Source organism: Scomber japonicus, chromosome 8, assembly GCF_027409825.1.
Source record: "Scomber japonicus isolate fScoJap1 chromosome 8, fScoJap1.pri, whole genome shotgun sequence".
Lineage (NCBI taxonomy): Eukaryota > Metazoa > Chordata > Actinopteri > Scombriformes > Scombridae > Scomber > Scomber japonicus.
In genome coordinates this window covers 6788829-6808502 of record NC_070585.1, presented here as the reverse complement: position 1 = coordinate 6808502, position 19674 = coordinate 6788829, and positions in this window count along the sequence as shown.

Below are 19674 nucleotides of genomic sequence, written 5' to 3'. Positions count from 1 at the left end.
CTAGTCATAAGGCACCAATTAAAAAAAAAGATTGCATATTTCTACAAAATAGGTGACCCAGTTTTAAGAAATCATCACATTCACATCAGTGACATTTCCTTTTAAACTATTGTGTCCCCTGCAGAGCCTTCTATGGCTTTTTCTAGTCCAAAGCACTTGTCTATCTATAACAGAGGGCTTTTCACCCTGCCCATTAGTGTGGCCATTTGGAACAGGGCTACACATTTTTTTTTGCTCACAGACGAACTAATTTGCCTGGAGCACAAGCCAAATGATGTCGCTTGTCTCTTTGTCCGCGGTGTCTTCTTTCGTCATCGTGGTTGTGTTCGTCGTACAGCCATCAGCTCTCTGCTCTGCACCTGTTAAATAAGTCATTCAAAAAAAAAAGAAGAAAGCCACCCGAGAAAACACTGGTACAGCCACACAGGCACATACCGTCAACCAATGACAGCCTCATTATTTCCTTTTAATCATGCCGAATGGAGAAGTCAAGAGTCTCACAGTGTGAAGCTGCATGGCTGAAAATCGAGTTTTTGACGTAAACACCGCTATTATATATGTGTCAAATCATTATTATTTCTTGATAAGCCAATGTGTCGTGCGAATAGAGTTTCTGACAGTCTCCAGTTCTTCCTGAAGGCTAAATTGCCCATTTCCCTCTAAAAGTTTTCTTCTGGCGGCGCCACATATAGGTAATTATGGTCGAATTCTCAAAGCGGAGTCAAAGTCAAGAAAGTTTATTCACATATTTCCTTTCATCTCAGCTACAGAAGGCACAATAAATGAAAGGAACATGCTAGACTATGTAACAGAGGGCAAGACTAATCAACACGGAGAACATCCAAAGTTCACCCTGCACTCGCACTTGGGGTTTTATAACAGGTCACATGAAAATAGGATTCCGGCAATCTTATTACAACAACGAGGAAGAATTTATTACATCATTGATTGCAAATTAATGTGGGGAATCAGTCATTTGGAGAGGGCTGTGTTATTCGGTCTGATGTCTTATTCTGTGGAGGGCTGAGATCAGAGTCGAGAAATGTCTCTATTGCTCCAACTTTGTGTGTGTGTGTGTGTGTGTGTGTGTGTGTGTGTGTGTGGCATCTTGAAAACGCAGAGTTCATCCCCCAGCTGTTATTTGGTGCTAAAATTAGTCGCATGGTTCCAACAACAGCAAACATTGGGAATTAAAAAGGGAAAAAGGGGATCAGAGGGGAAAGAGAAGCAACGAGAGATAGAGAGAGAAGAGAGAGGAAAAGAAAGTGGTGAGAGAGGAAGAGAAGAAGAGAGATATGGATAGCAAGAAGAGACAAAGAGGGAACGAATGAAAGAGACAGAGAGAGGAGGGGAGAGGAGCCAATGTGTGTGATGCATAATGCAAAAGTCTGCTTTCCAGTCTTAATGTTGCCCGGAGTGATTCACAGCCAGACCACCAGCTGAGCAGAAGGACACACACGCACACACACACACTCATATATGCAGACATCCAAATACTTCATTATTTCAGATGATAATGAATTCAATTCCTAACTGTTACTGAAATTTATAGCAAAAACACGATAGAGCAGGAAGGTCAACAAACACAAGAGACCCCAGAGAGTGAAATAGAGACAGAAGCAGTGTATAAAAGTCAGTCTGAGACTAAACAGAATGAATTTTAGATGATACTGTCGGTTTTTCCTGTGAGGACAGGCTTGAATTTTTAGGGCGAGCAGATGCATGCTGAATGAAGCTCAGTGAAATCATGAACCTCAACCAAAACCATGGATTCACCACAAAAACTAGTGAGGTGTTAAACTTGGAGCTAAGTTCCCCTGAAAATATAACAGCTTGCTGGCTAAACTCATATTTCTCAGAGATAAGTGATAAAAAGATAAGCGAGACCCCCAAGAAGGGAGTCTTCACAGTTCAGCAGTCTCTCAGGAGACCTGTTAGTCTCCTTTCTGTCACCCCTGCTGAGGAGAGAAGAAAAGGGTCACCTGTTCATCTCTTGAGTGTCCCTCAAAAGGTATTTCAGTGGAATATAAAAGATAAGTCTTCCTTTTTCAGAAATTTAAAGTCTTAGTGTTCAGAGAAGTTCAAATCAAACAAAGTGGTCCAAAGTGCACTTTTACCATTTTTTAAATTTCCACCCAGACCATGAAGTCACACAACCTTTATTTAGACTTATTATTTAGACTTAATTCAGTTTGATTTTAATTATACAGCGCTAAATAACAACAAAGGTTATCTCAAGGTACTTTTCAAATAGAGCAGATCTAGACTATACTCTGAAATTTAATTTAAAGAGAGATAACATTCCCACATGAGCATCTGGTGAAAGCAGCAAGGAAAAACAGAACTGGACTCCAGGTGGGCAATCATCTGCCTTGACTGGTTGAGTTGAAAGAGAGAGAGAGAGAGAGAGAGAGAGAGAGAGGGAGAGAGAGAGAGAGAGAGAGAGAGAGAGATGCACAGTAACAGCATCACTATATCACATATTTACTGTAGGTCATATTGGAAAGAATCAGATGAGAATGTTTTAATACCATTCCAGACGGCCATTGGTTTCCATTTCTTTCCATCCCATTTGCATTTTATTGGAAGATACAATATATTGAGTCAATCATGGACAATTAAACTTTATTATCAAGCAATTATAATGTTCTCAAGCAAGTGTTGACTCTTTTAACTGGAATAGAAGAGAATAGAATAGCACTTGGTTGTCCACCATGGTGGAAATTGTCTTCAGCTCATCAGTAACAGACATACAGTAGACAAAAATTACATAAGATCCATAGAATCCATAAACTCTGTCATTCCTAAAATACATAAAAATAGTATACGTATAAAAAAAATTCATATCAGTTCCTGTGTGCGTATTGACCACTTGAAAGTGTTTAAAATATGAATTGTACTCGGGATAAAGCACTTTTTATAAATATTCCTGATTTCCAAATGGCCCCTGTAGCGCCTCCCAGAGCTTAAAAGCACAAACTGACCAGAGAGAGAGGATGATAGCTGATAGCGACAATGCTCCTTGCTTTCTTCCTCAAAACAAATAAATGGACGACTGAAATAGCAGAAAACTTGACATTTAAACATCTAAAGTTCATCAGTGGCGTGATCGCTGATGTAAACATGACTTATTGGCCTTAACTATGTAAAGAAAAACGAATCCGTCATGAATAAATGACTGCTGCTTGACTCACTCCTGTGTTACATAAGGTCGTGATAAGTTTCATTTACATACATATAATATCATGAATCACTGCTTTTACCGCGGCTCTCGGCTACATCTTCACTGCGTCGCAACTCCAAATGTACATAAAAATACACATCAAAATCAAAGAAGAAGAAAAGGAAAAATGGAGAGATGAGTCATTGTGAAGAATAAACCAGGCGGAGGACAGATGAGGAAGAAGAGGAATAAAACGAGAGGAGCTCGGAGGGGATGAGTGTCGGTAAGAGTGTATATCAGCAGGAAGTCACAGGTACATACTCTAGGGCTAAATACACACAAGCTCTCTTTCTCTTTCTCCCTCTGCCTCTCACACACACACACACACACACGCTTCGCCTAGGGCTCCTGCAAACACAGGCGCAAGCAAGCACGAAATATATTCAGACTCTGACAAACAACATGCACAAAGAAGCTATCAGGAGGCAGTCACAGGTACACGCTTAAGGCAAAAAAGCACACACACATGTCTATACATCCACTTTGGATGCCAGGTAATGCTGGTAAGACAGGTGTGTGTGAGTGAGTGTGTGTGTGTGTGTGTGTTTGTGTGAGTGAGTGTGTGTGTGTGTGCGTGTGTGTGTATGTGTGTGTGCATGCTTGAGGTAATATTGAGGGAAATAAGACGGATGCTGGTCTCCATACCTGAATTGGTTTCCCCACGGGACAAATTACACAACGCAGCTGGTTTCAGTACACACAAGAACACACACAAACACACACACACACACACACAAAAGCTCACAGAGTAAATACGATTTTTTTTCCTCCTACTGCTTCCCTGATAGACTATTACTCTACACGAGTGTATTACTCTCAAAGTCAAGTGACTGTAAAATAACCAAATCTCTCTTCCATCTAAACAATGTCCTCCTCTCATCCCTATTTCATTATTGCCTTCCCGTCGCTCTCACATAATACAGACAGGCCCGTGACACCTCCGTGTTAAGATTTCCCTCAAAGTTGTCTTTGACTTCTGTCTGCAGGGAAAGAGTAAATTTACCCAGCTTGAATCCCTGCACAACACTATCACTGAGCTCCGGGTCAGAAGGGGAGAGACAAAATTTACTCTATTACTTATTTATTGTTCTCTGCTTCCTTTCCATTTCCTCCCTTTTACTTTTTCTAAACTCTTTTGGTACTCCAGGCTGGAGGCGTCTATCTAGAAAGAGATCTGCCACTGAAATCTGCGAGGGGCCGCTGCGTCTCCATAGAATATTCAATGAGCTGCTGCTGCCAGACAACAAATAATACACTTCTACCCAGTGAGCAGCAGCAGTCCGTTTCCTGGTTAATAATGCCTGACAAAAAGGAAAAAAAGATGTTAAAAAATGTTCCCTTTTCTTAAATCGAGGCTTCCTTTGAGAGTTTTTCATGGTAATGAAAAGAGAAGGATGGAAAGCATTTAACATTCAGGAAGCACACAGGTGGGAAACATTCACCTTACATGTGGAATAAAGCAGAGTCCAGACTGAGATTCAAACTGACACACAGCAGCGTCTCATTGGTGGGATACGCAGCTGTTTTCTGTATTTCACCCCCACGCTTTTCAACTGCAGCCCAGTATCAAATTATTTTCCTGCTCATTTACATCCAATGCCAACATTTGGTGCCAGCGTTGGAGGCAGTGTGTACCTTGATGTGGCGAAGCACAGAGTGAGGGAGTGGAGGCCAGAGTGTATCTCCACCAGTGTTAGCCTGGAGGGGATTGTGTGTTTCGGTCATTCACAGTAATGCCAATTAAGTGTTTTATTCATTGATTTAACTCTCCTGTTGTCCTGAAGGGTTCACTTTGACCCAAAGCATTTCATTTTTTTAAATGGTTACACATAATCACACCTGTAGACCTCATGGGTCAAAATGGACCCAATCTGGTTTTACTGCATAGCATAAGGTATAAATTATCTATATTAGTTCTGTCTTAGACCTTTTTAACCAACTTCATTCCAACTTATTACCACAGGTTTTATGCATTTTTGTTTTGGAAATTATGGTCAATAGACTTCATTTTGAGGATTTAGTCCATATTTTTATAGTTAATGCCCATTGACCTCCCAGGTCAAAATTGAACCGAGGACAATAGGATGGTTACATTTAAATGATACAACCTGTAGTATCAAGTTGGATAAAAAGGTCTAAGACAAAATTGGGTGATCATTTCTACCTAAGACAACAGTAAAGTTAAAAAGCACTGTGTTACATCATGTTACGTTAACAACAATGTGAGGTAAGGTGAAGTGAAGCTTCAGTAGTCTGCTACATGTTTTTATACCAAATATAAATGAATGGAAACCAATGAAATGAGAAATAACAGCTGTGGTGTATAATCTGTGATTTGTTATAAATGTGCTCAAACATGTAAAAATCATTTGTATGAAAGCTTCTTGTCATTGTCTTTGCTTTCACTTCTTTGACTTGTAATAATAAGCTCTGAAAGGTTTCACTTGGTTTGCTCTGAAAGAACAGCGTGCTGCACTAGTTTTGCTCAATAAAGCAGCTCACACCAAATCCAAACCTGGTGGCACTTTGTGTTAAATACAGAGCAGCAGTAGCAGAGGCTGCCAATCATTCTTGGCAACTAATTTGTACCCTGAAATACACACAAAAAAATGTGGAAATTAAATGCCGTTATGATTTATTGATGTTGAAAAGAGACGGACAGCACTTTTAAAATTGAAGGAATGGGTCCAAAATAAGCCCTGATTGTCCTGCTCGCATGACACAAGAGGCAATATGTTTTAATGAGGCTTGGTCTCAGGCTGAGAGGACACATTTATCTTTTAAGGTCTCAGACTGAAATGTTTAAGAACTCCTCATGTATTGCATTTTGTTATTTTATTTCTGCCCCTTCATGACTGTTAGTAGTTGGAGCCAGAACACAACTCCCGTGTGCGCCGGCTTATCGTTCACTTTCCATTTTTCTGCTGACCTTGGACTGTTTTGCTGATATTGTTACATTTAATTCAACTCTGTGCAAAATAAACACACAGCAACATCCAACACCGGTGTGATAAATATGCATTTTTTCCCCCCGCTTTCTCTTTCCTCCTATGTGTTGCTACAGAAAAAAAAAAAAAAGGAGCAGCGGGACAAAACAAAGCGCGATGAGTTGCCAGCTCTTTTAATTAGCACGGGCTCAAAACACCGGTGTGCAGCCGCATTGCCAAACTGCAGGATGTTAAAGGATGAGCAGCCGTGATAAAACCAACCGTGAGGCTTGTTTACACACAGAGCGCGGCGTAACCTGCAGAACTACAAAAAACACACATAAGCCTCCATCCCCCCACACCCCCCACCTCGCATTACTCTGCATAAGCAGTTAATCAGTAGGTAATAATATATGCAAATGTTGAGAAAACAACAAATGAAGCAGTGGTTTCAAACACAGAAGAGGAATTTAAATTAGATTTGTTTTTTTTGTTTACCTGAAATTAGCCTGGAAAAACAGCCTGAAGCAGCACATGCCACACATTAAAATATCATATATATGCTTTGGTTAGCATTGCTCAAGGTGGAAATGGATAACGTAAACATAGTGTGCAGATATGTAGGTTAAGCTGCTGACAAAACACACAAAACAGACAGCAGGGAAATACCAGTCAATTACAAGGAGTTTGTGTGTATAATGATATGCCCAGATAAAACAAATAGTTTGAAGTGTCTATTGACCAAAAAAAAGTACTGATGTGATAATAATGTATCTACTGGACTGAATTTTCAACTTCAAACTTCTACAGAGTTGGGTTTGTTTATATTAGAAAGAGAAAAAACGAGAGTCCGACTGCTCTCTTTGGTCACGCACTTCCACATTTCTTCAGGTTAACAGCTCGCCTGTGAAGTGTGCCGATTATTTTACCGCCACTTATCTCTGTGTGCAGCGCTGTGCCTTCCAGGTGGTAATCCTGAAGCTGCTAGACCTCCACAGAACTCTTCCCCCCACCTCGTCAACACTAATGAGTTTATTTCCAGCAATCGCCTTTGAACAATGCTCACCAACAGGTTTGTTATTAGACTGGTGTGCCGGCTCCATACCCGACACATACGTGGTGAAGAAGATGCCAACTCACTCTAAAATATCCAACTTTTTTAAAAAAAAGTATTTTAAAGCAGGTTTTCACACCTGAATCCTGCAGTTTTTCCCCAGCTGGAGTTTCACAGGAAGATCGAAACCACAGGAAAAAGCTCCAAGCTTTCAATAAAACCATATTTATAGCCAAACATACTGTATCTGCAGACAGTAAAAAAGCAGGAATCTTTATATCCATCGACAGCTCTGCCACTACACTACAACCTGAAATCTGTGTTTCTTTGTACTGGATGTAAAACACATTATTCAGACTGACAGCTGCGCAGGCCTCAGTCAGGTTCTCTCCCCATCAGATGCTACAGAAGTTTACCTCCTCACTGCTCAAGGAAGTAAAAATGTGGTATTGTTACCTCCTGGTGAAAAAGTCAAATTTATGAATAAGTAAATTTTTCCCCCAAAAAAATATTCATGTTTTCAGCTGTGCCACAGTGGAATTTTTCACCTTGCAAAACAAGTTTTCCGGTTCTAAAGAAGAGTAGAATTCTGCCAGTTTATAGATGAGTATAGGGTCCTTTAACTAAACCCACACACCAAAATTTCTCATGTCCTTTATGACACAGTAGCATTATGACTTAGTTCTACATCTAAAACATGGAAGAACATAAATTACAGAGAGCGTCCTCCCAATCAATGTAATTCGCCCAAAAACTCCCAACATATAGTTGCGTTTCACTGAAAGATGCCATCTAGTGGCCACAGTAATTATGACACAGAGCAGTGAAGCGGTTCAGATGACGTACAGTATATATAAAAGATTGACACATTTCCTCATTAATAGCAAGAAGGATAGACGAAGGCATTAACCCAGTACTGGGTAGAAGTAGCTGGTTTCCCATTTCCAACCACGAGAGGGTTATGTGTTCTAACCCACTGGCCTGCTGGGGTCCTTCTGTATGGAGTTTGCATGTTCTCTCCATGCCTGCATGGGTTTTCTCCAGGTACTTCAGCTTCCTCCCACACATCAAAAACATGCGAATTGTGTTAATTGGTGACCCTTAATTACCTGTAGGTGTGAATGTTAGTGTGAATGGTTGTTTTTCTATACCAGGCACGTCTAAACTATTCCAGAATGTTGGTTGGAATGACAGGAACCTTTATGGAATAGTTTGGAAATTCCTGCAATAAACAAACAATATTGATAGAATAGAATAGTTTTATTGACATTGTACGGGTAAATACTGTAGTACCTAGGTATACATAGAAATAGAATAACAGATGTTTGTATTGAGGGTAGAGGGTCAAACAGGTAATGGACAGGGTGTGAAGGGTCTATGACAAAGCAGGTTTTGTAAACAGCGATTGGTGTAGATGACATCCAGGGCAGGAAATAACAATAATAATCATAATCTTTAATCACATAGGACTTTTTCAAACTAAAGTTACAAAGTGCTTCACGCAGTAATAAAACAGAACAGATTACATAAGAGTAATATAAGAATAACTACTATAATAAAAACAGAACAGTGATAACATAGAACAGCAACACATAGAATAATAGAATATTAACCTTTTATAGGACACTAATTGAAAGGAAGGGAGGAAGGAAGGAAGGAAAGGAAGGAAGGAAGGAAGGTAGGGGGAGGAAAGAAAGAGAGAAGGAGGGAGGGAGGAAGGGAAGAAAGAAAGAAGGAAGGAAGAAGAAAGGGGGACGGAGGAAGGAAAGAAGGAAGGGAGGAGAGAAGGAGGGAGGGAGGAAGAACAGATGGAAGGAAGGAAAGGAAAGAAGGAAGGACGGAGGAAGGAAAGAAAGAAGGGAGGAGAGAAGGAGGGAGGAAGAACAGATGGAAGGAAGGAAAGGAAGGAAGTAAGGACGGAGGAAGGAAAGAAGGAAGGGAGGAGAGAAGGAGGGAGGGAGGAAGGACAGATGGAAGGAAGGAAAGGAAGGAAGGACGGAGGAAATAAGGAATGAGGGAGGGAGAAAGGAAAAGAGGAAGGGAAGAAAGAAGGCAGGGAGGAAGGAAAGGAAGGAAGGAAGGAAAGAAGGAAGGAAGGATATTTTGGGATATTTACAGAAGTTACCAAATATAATTTGCCCAATAAAGGGTTAAAAGAAGAGTATTACAGAGATCACATGAGTAAAATAAAATCAATTAAAAACAATATGATAAAATCCTTTAAAAACTGTCAAAAGAACACACATATTTGTAAAAGTATACACACACAAAATTTGAGAGAACTACAGTATATGCAATAAGACATAAAACGTACAGTATGACTCTCGTATATGATAAAAACACAACAGGGCTCTGATTCCAAATGATTTTGACCTCCTCTCTGTCACTTTTCCCACTTCTTCTCCGAGCTGTGGCAGCAGCAGACTAAAGCTATACTTACAGCCCATACATCTTTCTCCCCAGTCACATCCTCCAGATGGGATATATAAAGAATAATCCCTGTAGTGCCATCTCTCCTGGATCTAACCCCAAGTCTCCCTCAAGTGGGACATGCCTGGAATACCATCCAGGAGGTTTTCTCATCAGATGCCACCTCAACGGACTTTTATTTTCTATATATATCACATATAGAAAATGTTTCTGTCCAATAGGAACTCAGTATGGTGCATGCAGTTCATTTACATCCCAACCTTTTAACCAGACAATTAGAGTTCAGGCCTCTGAGATCAGCCCCACTCCATGACTGCTGTTATATCTACACTATTAAGCTCTGACCTCCCTCTTAGAAAAGAGGAATAGAATAGAATCCCCCCCCACCACCACCACCACCACCACCACCACCTCCTTTACATTTTAACACATTACTAGAAGTATCTGAATGCAGTTAGCGGGGTGGCGATCGGTATCAAACGTTGGTATTGTCGGAGAAAAGGAGCGTTTCAAATACGACCAGCGGAGATAAAACTCTTTGCTCAAATTCGTCTCGGCTGATAAGAGCGAGCGTGACGTGCGGGCGAGGGGGGTGGGGGGGGTGTGGTAGTGGTGTGGGGTTAGCTTTTCTCGATCTGCTCACTTTCTCTTTATCCTACCCCCCTCCTCCTCCTACTACCTTCCTCCCTTCTTCCTGCCATCTCTTATCTTACCTGAGCTCACATCCGCCCACGTTTTACATGCCAACCCTTTCATGTGTGTGTGTGTGTGCATATATGCCCCCTTTTTATCGTGCCTCGGTGAATACGTGTGTGTGTGTGTGTGTGTGTGTGTGTGTGCAGGAAGTTGCTGTATTTGTTTCTGCTTTTTGCTGTATTTGTTTCTATGCCTGCCGCCAGCTTTTTATCCTTTCTTTTTTTTCCCTCCCTCTTCTTTCTTTTCCTGTGTGTTTAACAGAAACTGTTTTGGCAGCATCCTTCCTCTCTCCCTCCTCCTCCTCCTCCTCTACTCTCATCCACCTTTCTTTTCTCTCTCTTTCTCTCTCTCTATAACTGTTTCTGCCATTCTTTCTTTTGTTTTGTTGTTTTTTTTTTGTCCCTCTTGGCCTCTTGTTTCACTTTCTCTAACCCTCTCTCTTTCTCTCTTTCTCTTTCCCTGGAGGCATTAATGGTGCAAATAAAGGATGGAAAACAATTAAAAGAATACTTCCTCTGCTTTCCTGTGCTTGTCTGCAGCATTGTTTCTTTCTTTCTGTTCTTACTTGATCATCCCTCTCTTTCCTTGTGGCCAAAAAGAAGCAGAAAAAAACATCTCTCCTTTCTTTGTTTACTTCTTCAGTTTCTTACATCCTTTCTCTACCTCCCTCTCTCTTTGCTTATCCCCTCACCCACCCACTCACACACACACACACACCCACACACACACCATCATTTCCTCAGTGTTCTCTAATTATTCGAGTCTGTCGCCACTTCAAAGTGCCCCGTTAGCTGATTGAAGCTCGTTAAGGGGAGAAAAGGAGCGGGGGATTTCATAATGGCTGCCGACGTTCGTTAGCAGAGGATCTTAAAGATGGTGTGTCTGTTGGGGGTAGTGGTTGGGGGGGGGGTTACTTGTGTGTTTAGCACATGAGCTCTTGTGTAACGTATGTCTGTCACCGTCTCTATTTGCATGTGCCCTTTCGCTTACCCTTGAAGTATGGAGCGGCTCAGAGTAAAAAAAGGTCAAAGACTCCCCCGCCGATCAGATTGAAATTCCTACAAGAAGTAGTGAAAGCTCATAACAAGTCCCGATCCAATCATTTCAGAGACGTGAGGACAAAGCGGTGGGTAATGTTACACTATTTATCAGCAGGTGGAGAATACAGGTTTAGTTTTTATGTGTGGTTTCTTTTTTTCCTACTTCTTTTTATTGAGTTTTTAATATAATTCACATTACAAAATAAATGCACTTGTAAATTATACAGTAGGGGCATGAGGTAGCATGAAGAACAACCATTCAACAGAGTATAAAACATGTAACGGAGCAAAAGAGAGAAAAAGAAAGCAAGTGGAAGTGAAAAATTAACAAACAAACAAAGTTCACAGGTCAACCAGATCAGACGGACAGTGTAATCCACATTCCAACATTTTACACTGTCAAAATACATTGTGCTCTCGCCACCATACATACGGTTATGTTTAAACATTGACATTTCTTAAGGTGGAAGTAGTGAAAAGACCATTTTCTTGGTTAAATATTGAAAAAGTGAAAATGCTGACGCATAAATCACAAGACACTCTTTATATATGTGTTTATCTACTGTCAAAGTCTCACAGTTTGTCTAACATTCAGTCCAACTATCTCCATACTACTGATTGTTAGCTTTAGCGTGGCACATCAAGAAGACTTTGTGAATGTATCCAGTCAGCTAAATATATTTGCAAAACTGTTTAGTAGTAGGCCTATGGATGTTTTGGTGGCATCAGCTCATACCAAACAATCAATCAATCAATCAATCAATCAAAGTGCTTCACAGTTGATTGACAAGCTGACAATAAGAAAAAGAAAACTGTTTTTGTTCTTTCATCATTTTAGTTCCTTTTGTCAAAGAACAATTTACAAAGAAAACATTGAAACCAAAGCACATTAGAGAAAATAAGGATTATAATGAATGAAAATACATGTAAAAAAAAATTAAATCAATTAAAATAGTTAAAAGAACATACGGATGATAAAATGTAATGAAAAAGATTAATTACAAAAATCTGAAATTAAAGTAAAATGAATACAAGAAAATAAGAAAAATAGGAGACAATAAGACAAAAAGTGAAATGATTAAATTGATGTCTTTATTAAAAGTTCTCTTCCAGCCTTATTAATATCCAGTTAGCAGTTGCTCAGCTTATTAGTAAGAAGAGCCAGTAGTGCTGTTAGCCTGAAGCTAAGCTCATTAAACATGCAGCTCAGTATTATAGTGTGTTAGCACATGTCATAGTGCTTCCATGGCTAAAGACTCAGTAGTGGCACCCTGCAGTGTGATAATCACACCTGTTACTAACTGTACCATCACAATATCCTGACTCTACTGCAGCTTTTAATCAACATACTATCCCCCCTAAATTCAGGTAAATGCAGTGGTGGTGATGCAGTCGGATGACGTTGATAAGCCTTTATCTTAAAACTGTGGTGATCATTAACACATCCTAGCATTTGAAGATAATAATGTTTAAGGGTGAGATGCCCAAACATTTTGATTGTGACTACCACAATGTGTTGAAATCTTGAAATAAGTCACATACACAGAAACTCAGATCTCTACTAATGTACTTACACTTAATATTGTGAGTGCATAAGTGCGTTCACACTGAGAAGTATGGAAAAATGCAGTGCACTGTGCGTACCTGGATGATGCACTCAAAACGGTCAGAAAGTTGAGTGTGGAACTATGGACACTTCTCACCCTCAACAGTCGCCATCATGGCTATGTAGCAGAAGGGGGGACCACTTTTCAAACAGGAAATGGCGGCTGAGGACTTTGTAACAACTGTGAACATTTCCACATTATACAAATCAGCATACAATACAGTCTTTATATTCAAAAAGGGTAAAAGGGCAGGGCAGTCAAACTAGCACAAACATGATGAGACACGAGACAAGAAGTAATCATACAGGTAGACTAATTGGACGTAGACCAGTACAGACTATAGTGGGTTAATGAGGGAATGGGGAACAGGTGAGTGGGGATAAAGAGTAGGTGACCAATGGGAAGGCTGGCAGGTAGGAGTGGCAATGTCTGGAATGACCTTTATTTATTTTTTAACTATTTCTTTTTCCTGTATTCATTTGTTTTAGCCTGTTTTACTACTCTGTCCACCTTTTTTATATTCTATTTTTATTTTCCTCTTCAAAGCCTACTTTTTATGTCTGGCTTTCCTTATTGTTGTTTTTATTTTCCCATTAGTACCCTGCTTGAACTCCTAATTTTGCTCACTTTATTTTGTTATTTATTCATGATATTTTGATATTCTGAATTTTGACATTTTTTATCCTACCTCTGCTGTTTCTTCGTTGCACTTCCTGTTGTTATTTATAATAGTCAAATGATGGAATGTTTCTTTTTTTAATTATGTCAAGCACTTAGTGTTTCGTCACTATGAAACATACTATATACATAAAGTTTGATTGATTGACAGCAGTGTTAGATCATGGACAAAGAAACAAGTACGAATGTCCAAAGCCAAAAAAGTATTACACAAACAGAAACACTTCAAACTGTACACTAACTAAACACAAAGAGAGGTGCAGAAACACCTCCAGCAAGTGTCAGGGGAGTTGCAGGTAAACCAGGCATGAAGAAAGAAGATCTGACAGAGGACAACAGTACAGTATTTAAAGGGGAGAACTACTGATGATGATGATGATGATGATGATGATGGGGCCAGCTGTGGAAAGGGGAATGAGGTGATAGCAGGATCTGTAATGACAAAACACATCTGGGTAAATAAGCCCAGATGAACAGAAAAACAAAAACAGGCCCCTGGTCCCGTGACAGAAATGCTTTTGGGTGTCTCATCACAGTACAATTCCTTAGTGAGAAAAGCAGAGTTACAGTAAAACACTTGTTTTATTCATGAAATAAAACACTTGTGTTTCATGTTGCAAACAGCAGTAATTTACTGCAGGCTGAGCTCAAAATGCTGCTGCTGCCTTTGTAATCATAGATTAGCTGATAGGGATGTTCCCAAATCGGAATATTATTCAGCAAAGCAATGAATAATATATGTCATGATTCCAAAGTTGTTTAGTGTTATTAGTTTGCTGCAGTCTATGAGGGGAAAATAACTCTATAGTCCAAAATCACTAATCCCCCAAAGTATCAAGTATGCAGAGAGTGGCTTCTTCCAGACAGCTGCTGCTTTCCATTCATCTTAATAGACACTTGTTTAAGTAAGGTAATCATTTACACAGATCAAGTTGTATCTTTCTTTTTCATTCTTTCTTTTTTTTAAATTTGCCTCTGACTGATGGATGATGTGTTTATTTGCTGGTGGCAGCTCCTGTGAATCTGACAAATCTAAAAAAAAGTTGGCTGTAGAACAGGCTTGGATTAAAGGAGGTCTTCTAACACTCGCTGTTCTTCTAACAGACATAATGAGCACAGGCTGTAATCTCAGTGTGATCCTCAACCTTTCTAATGACCCGGTTTGGCTCACACAGCAGGAGAAGTTCCTTTATGTGTCTGCAGTATGTTCATAGACTGAGTAGAAGGCAGAACACAATGTTTAAAGCAATAATAGAAGATTTTTAACATTTTAAACATAATCCCTTTCATATAAAGCCCTGCATTTAAATAATTACTTATATGAAAGCCCCAAAAGTATTATATGCTAAATGTACTCTATCTAAAGTTAAACCTTTATTATTAATTAATTTATCAGACTTCATTTGTACGCACTTTCATACATAGTAATGTAACATAAAATGCATTACAAAATAAAAGCACAAAAACTTCATGCATGCACAAACATGACTATGTTATAAATAATGACTCAATAAAAACAGGAACTTATTAATATACTCATTAATCTGCAATGAGGAAAAAGCAGAGGTAGGATAAAACATGTAAACATTCAGAATAGCCAAATAAAATAAAATATAGAATATAATAAAATAAAGTGAATACAATAAAAAAAAACACTACCATATGTTGTAATGCTGCAGCTGTCTGAAGGAGAAGCCAATATTAATATTAAAACTTATAATATTATAATATTATAATGTTGTTTTGAATGTTTATCCTGCAACTGATCATATATTTTGTATGTATACTCTTCAAAGTTGTAGTATGATGTCATGTGACCACATCCACCACATATCAGATTGAAAAGACATTGTTGGTCCAAGTTACCTGTTATCTCAGCATGCTTACTCTGCGTTGCCACGGTAACTCAATGTTACTGTTGCGAAACACTTAGAGAGATCTGATGCTGACCTCATCAGTGCTATAATGCAGGATATTAACAGTCCTCTAAAAACCTCTGTTGGTTTGTAAGCTGATTTATAAATATGAATTTAACTTTTTTACATAGATATGTAACATATTATATATATATATTATCAATAATATGATTATGAACATACACAATAATTAGCCCACATCATGAAAACCTGGACTGCGGATGACTTGGATATTGTATTAGCACATTTTGAACAGTCACACAGACAGCTTGTATTATATCATATTATGAACACAGAATGCTAACACAGTCACTGTGACTATTATTGTGAAAAGGTCACATATTTGCTCAAATGGAGGTGCAGGTTCATCATAAGCAGCACTTTATTATAGTCATTTAATAACATACAGTGTACTGACAGTGTATTAGTGGTAACATGTGCTTTGATAGACATTACCTTCCCACACTGTGTTTGCGTTGCATTTACATACCATGATGTGAGGAAATCACACCGACAAACATCTTCAGACACAAACACAACACACTGCAATACTGTGACTGGACTAGACTGGATTTAATGGTGATGAGTCAGCATGGATGGAGCATGATTGTAATTGCTGCAGTGTGTCAATAACATGGAGGCTTTTTACTGTGATTGATTGTGACATGAACAATGGAGAGAAAAAAATCTCCCACACACTGTCTCTCAAACTGTTGCATGTTTATTGAGTCGCAATGTTACGTTATGTTTGACCTTCATCAGGCAAATCATAGGCAGCATTACAACACTTCTGCCTCAATCATCCAATGGGAAGACTGGAGAGATCAATCTGGCTAATCGATGAGAACCTTTGATTTCAAAGAGTGTGAATCACCTGTCAGACAATAACATATAACCACAAGTATCACAAGATAAAAAGGATGTACAACACACACATATATATATATATATATATATAGTATCCATTTAACACAATCCTTTCTACATTTAATGACATAGATGTTAATTGTACATTTTACAGTGTTGAGACAGAAACGACTACACATTTATCTGATGGAGTGACAGAGATAATTTGGTTTATAATAAGACTGGGCATTCTATAATAATATAATCAAGCCTAAAATCATTATTACTACATTTGAATCTGATAAACCCTTGAGTTTCATGACACACACGATACTTGCTATAAGGAAATTAAACATACATAAAGCTAAAACACTTTTTTAAATGAATTCAATCAGTGCAGATATACTTTAACCCTCATGATGAACCAAATAATGTGAGAACACTGTATTATTATTATTATTATTATTGTTGTTAATTGATGTACCCCTGCTTATTGATTTATTTTGCTTTAATAATCATTTATATTTAACTTGTAGTCACACTCTTTAACTCCCAGCACATATCTCCACTTTAAATGGACACTTAAAGAGGCAACAATGCACTTTATAGATAATAGGCACTGTCACACCTCATGAACACAAGCATCCTTTTAATTATGACGACTTGTATCCAGGCCTATTGATTTTAGATTGCTATTTACTAAATTCAATTTTCACTATTTTTTCTTGTCTCTATGTATGGAGGTGCATAATGAATATGACATCTGAACCTTTTTTTTTTGGTTTGTTTTTATCTTACAAAGCTAGGTTTATGTGATTATCTGCCTTTTCACATACTGTAAGTAATATATTATTGCTGTCTGTCTGAACATAGCTGTATGGTTTACAATGTTTAAATAAAGAAAAAAATAATACATAAATAGTCCAATTAAGGGCATAATGCCACTGGATAAATATAAATAAATACAATATATAATACCAGTGGTAAAATAAAGAATATAGGCCACAAGCTAAAGATAAAACAGTGCTAATGATCAATAGACCACAGTAATACATCACCTATACATTAAAGCACAGACTCCAAAAGGGGTGAAAAAAAACCCAACAGAAGAAAAACTCATTTGAGAGTGGCTGAGTGTGATTGAGCAACAATGATGTGCTGACTGCTCAGTTTCCACTCTGACACACTACAGAATTAAAAGCACAAATATATCAATTTCACTCAACACCTTATTGTTCTGGAGATCACACACACACACACACACACACACAAACAGCTACGTGATGCTCTCATTTATTCACATCTCTCAGTTATTACTGTTTGAGTTTCCTGCTCTTCAATTCTAATTTGTGAAATTCGCTCATGACTCAGGATGTGAGTCATTGATCTCTCAAAGTCACGTGTCATAGTGATTCAGCTGATGTAAGCTGCGTACATTTGCTTAGGTGACGTTTAAAACCCTCAGGGTTTAAATTCTCAGGCCGACTGGGGAAAGTGCGGGGGGGAGAGAGTCTGAGTAATGCTCCCCTGCTTCTCTTAATACCGTCAAGGTGACTTTGAACAAGCCACTGAACCCCCAGCTGCTCTGCTGAGGCTGCTCGGTGGTCGACCCGGGCTGCTTGGGAACACATGCCACTGATACGAGGCATATCTTAGTGTAGCCACAGAGAGTTGTAGCTCTTTGAAATGTTGTTTTTTGGAAAGGGCAGACTTGGAAAACATACGTCACTGCTGTGCCTGTGAAATGAAGTTTTTAAGTTCATACTAGCATTCTACCCAAACTTTGCACAATATGTGTTCTCAGTCATAGAGGTGCATTAAAACCCACCACAGCTCCAATCTAAGTTTGTTAACATTAATACCAAACCAGATTCATATTTTAACTATAGTGAGTATGTCACGTGGTTTGTTTGGGTTAAAAGAAACCAGCACAATAATTTAGTTTAAAATGTTGCCAACAACGCCACCTAAGTTGAGGAGTTTAGGACTCCATAATTACAGATACAGGTTCTTTTTTATCAGGACGGAGCAGAGTTAAACACCACAAACAAATAGAAAGTTCACCAGGATTTATTGTAAAACATAGTCTAAAGTCTTTTCCTGGATCCGGACCGTCCTGGAGGAATCCTTCTCCGGACTGGATGCTGCCTTCTCTGGATCCACTTGTTCCCTCGGTCCGGTACTCCACCTGTAGACGCAGAACTCTCCCTCCTCTGCCTGGCCCTACAGCCGGCCTTCTCAGTGTCTGCATTTTAGATTTGGGAATTAACACTCACACTTATCCTGGGTGATAACTTGACGTCATTCACCCAGGCTGGAGTAGTTAGGCCGACAGACACGGGCCGCTGCACTTCAGGTAGGAGGATCTTTCTGCGATGGTAGTTTCTTGGTGGCCTGCTGGTTCTCCGGCTGGTTCCTCATCTCCTCCGTCTCTGGCCTTCTCTCTCTCTCTGGCGTCTCTGGCCTAAAATAAAAAGGGTCATACCTGCGCAAGCTGCCAGCTGTGGCTTGTTGCGCTGATTGTCTGTCGGCTGTGGGACGTTCAAGGTCAGCTCGAAAAAAAGGAACACCATGTGCAATTTCAACAAAACATAATTAAGTCACAGCAAAACAAACATTGAACTGACCCCGTCACAAGTACAGTTAAAGTAGTTACAGTTATCATTAAAGCTGCATTCATCACTCTGTAATGTTAACCCTTACTGTTCGCGTCAAATTTGACCCAGTTTGACATTTGACAGCGAAACACCCCAGATGTCTTTTATTCTGAAATGTTCCTAAAGTGGCCCAAAATGCACAAAAATGAAAATATTTTAAAATCACATGAACATTATATTTACCTGTAACGCAGTAACGCAACATGTTACAGTGTCTACTGTCAGTAATCACATTACAGTTACTAAAAAAACAAATATGGCGTTACTTGCTTTACATTAGTTCATATCTTATTATTATGTATAAATTGGGAGAAAAACAAGCCAAGCAGCTTTGATGAGCTATCTGGATCAGTGTTACGTCAGGATGGAAGAGTAGAGTGTCTTTAGTCTGGCTAGTCTAGTGCTGACTCCGAGGAGAAACAGGTTGTCTATATATTATTTTGATGAAGTTATTATTTATACAACATGGTGTTATGATGGTCAAGACTCATATCATTTTATCTGTTGATATATTATTTTTACACAACATCGCCGGCGTTGCTCAGGAGTAATGCAAAAGTAATGTAACTAGTAGTGTCATTACTTTCCACAGGGAGGAAT